We start from the raw sequence: 3,093 nt of genomic DNA, 5'->3' as shown, positions 1-3,093 counted from the left end.
GGCACTAGTCGTGCCGATATGCAACTAATTGGCCCAGACACCATGCTCAACAATTGGGAAGCAACTCCTCTCCCTACAAAGAAAAAGTCTTGGTAGTTTGCTTTTCCAGCTTATGTTTTGTATTTGGGTTACTTTCAAGGTTGTAATCCAAACATCTCAGTATGATTATTTTATTTTGATCTTAACCCTTCTATCCTTTCAAATTCAATAAAATGTTGTCCAGTTCTGTGTTAAGTTCTCTATCTTTTCCTTTTTCTAATTCCTGTCATTTTGTTACCATTTTAGTTTTGTTAATACCGGCTTTAATAACAAGACATGCATGCGAAATTTACGCCCATATCTTAAAAAGCTATCTAATTTCAAAATAATGCATCACGAGGTTGAGTATGATGAAGATGAGGTTGTTGAGGAAATAAAAAGAGAGTTGGAACTATTTAAAAATAAGCCTAAACCCAACCTCAATGAAACTGAGCCAATTAATATCGGAAGTCATGAAGAATTTAGAGAAACAAAGATAAGCATTCATATTGAATAAAAAACCAGAGATGCCTTGATTCAAATTTTGTCAGCAAGTGTCACTATTGCCAGATTCATGGCGACCTGATTCACTCACCTCCGTCGGAGTTGCATCTCATGTCTTCTCAATGGCCTTTTGTTGCTTGGGGAATGAATGTTATTAGACCTATCAAGCCAAAGGCTTCAAATGTGCATATATTTATTTTGGTCGCCATTGATTACTTCACCAAGTCCGTAGAGGCCGTCACTTTCAAAGCAGTCGCCAAGAAAGCAGTGGTAGACTTTGTTCATTCCAACATCATCTGTCGCTTTGGTATCCCAAAGGCCATTATCAATGGCAATGCCGCTAATCTAAATAGTCATCTGATAAAGGAGGTATGCAAACAATTTAAAATTGTGCATCACCACTCTACCCCTTACCGACCAAAAGCCAATGGAGTCGTTGAAGCGGCAAACAAGAACGTCAAGAAGATTCTGAGGAAGATGATTCCAAGGGTCCATGCACTATAATCAAAAGTTGCTTTTTGCTCCTTTGGGATATTGCATGATGCTCGCACATCTGTTGGGGCAACTCCTTATCTGTTGGTATATGGAACTGAAGCTATAATACTGGCTGAAGTCGATATTCCCTCTCTTTGAATTATTATAGAATCGGATATTGAAGACACGGAATGGGTAAAGACCCGTTTTGAATAGCTAATGATAATTGATGAAAAATGGTTAGCAGCAGTGTGTTTTGGCCAATTATACCAACAAAGAATTGCATGCGCTTACAACAAAAAATTGCATCAAAGGCACTTTGAGGTAGGCCAACTTGTTTTGAAACTCATTCTTCCACACCAAGCGAAAGCTAAAGGAAAGTTTGCTCCGAACGGGCAAGGACCTTACATCATCAAGAAAGTATTACCAAAAGGGGTCTTGCACTTGGTATATGAAGAAGGACGGGTACCAAATATGACTATTAACGCAGATGCAGTCAAAAGATATTATGTTTGATATATACCCACAATAGAACTTTCACACTTGATTTTCTCAGATCGAGAGGACGAAGTCTATCATTGCTTACTATCCAAAATAGGTGTCAACCTTTTGTTAACCCCTTCTGAGTTGTATTTGTTTTTCCTCTTTTTGGAACCTGTGTACTTGTAAAAAGCAAAACAAACAACACAAAACGGGGAAAAAAAACCAATCAAACAACAAATCTTCTGAGTTAGTGAACTATGTTCGACCTGATTCCAAAAAGGATACGTAGGCAGCCCTACCCTGGGTTTGGTCCCATCACAACAACAAATCCATATCTCCAGTACTCCAGAACTGGGACAGAAGTTTGTTTTAATTTTATAGGGCCTTTCTATAAAAGTGATTTCAAAAGCTGTAATTCAGTTCAAGGTTCTTTTTGCTTTTTCCTGTTAAGACCTTCCGATCGATCTCTGAGAATGTTGAAGTCACCATGTTAAGGGCGTTAGACAACCTTCCGCAGGTAGCATCTTAGTCAAGGGCCACAGTCAGAAAAAAGAGAGAGAAAGAAAAACAAATATGAGAGTATTATCGGTGAAAACCCACATGGGCATCGTAAGGCGACAATGTGTAGAGAATGAGAGAGTTTTATTGGTGAAAACTCATATGGGCATCATAAGGTGACGGTGAGTATAGAAATGAGAGAGGCCAGTTAGAGAAAAACCGCAAAGGGTGCTACTAGCCGAATGAGGGTCTTTGATACTTCGGCATGAGAACAACCAAGACAGTTTCAAGATGTAAGTTTGCGACAGACTTTGAGAATTAGACAGCTCAGACGAATCAGGCGTCCAGTCCAAATTGCATATCTTGATTCATTTAAGTCGGTAGATACCTCTAGATAAATCTCTCTATTCCTTTTCCCGAAAGGGATAACTTTTGTTTAAACACAGTTCTTTTTCACTCTCAATTACTCTTTTTTTTTACCCATAATTTTCTTTGAGTCTCTCCCGGTCTAATCTTGCATCAAAAGCGAAGCAAAGAAATGGATGCAAAACTGGCTACAATTTCCCCGTAATACCGAGCACAATTTGGGGCATATACGACATTGACGAAGGCACGAATCTATTTGTGATCTCTTTTGATAAGCCAAACAAAGTGTCTCAAAGAAACCGAAAAAGTCGCCTAAGAAAGACTTGCTTCATGGGAAATTTTGATAAGCACTACGGACACAAACTAGTACTGGGTGAAAGACAACCAAGTTTGATTTTAAAGGAAAATTGCCTTGCCTTAGGCACAAGGGTTAGCGGTACCATGGAAATCCGGGCATGAAACAGTCGGGGGCAACGTCAGAAAGCCAAGGTCTCCAGAAAGCGATACAGAATATCCGAGCAACTCGGTACCACACTGACAAAATCAGTTCTCCAACAGCAGGGTGGCCGTGAAATTCAAACTACTCATGGCATCAAGGTCCCAAACTGACCACCACTTTGAAAACTCACAAAGTTTTCTTTGTTTGAAGCAGGAACAAAGCAGTGCAGAATGGCGATTCTCAAATGATGAATATCACGAAAATACCAGAAGCCTGAAGACTTAGCAGTAACACAAATCAAACTTTTAATC

The sequence above is a fragment of the Nicotiana tabacum genome, chromosome 24 (genome assembly GCF_000715075.1).
Source record: "Nicotiana tabacum cultivar K326 chromosome 24, ASM71507v2, whole genome shotgun sequence".
Taxonomy (NCBI): domain Eukaryota; kingdom Viridiplantae; phylum Streptophyta; class Magnoliopsida; order Solanales; family Solanaceae; genus Nicotiana; species Nicotiana tabacum.
Note: the sequence above shows the minus strand (reverse complement) of the source record.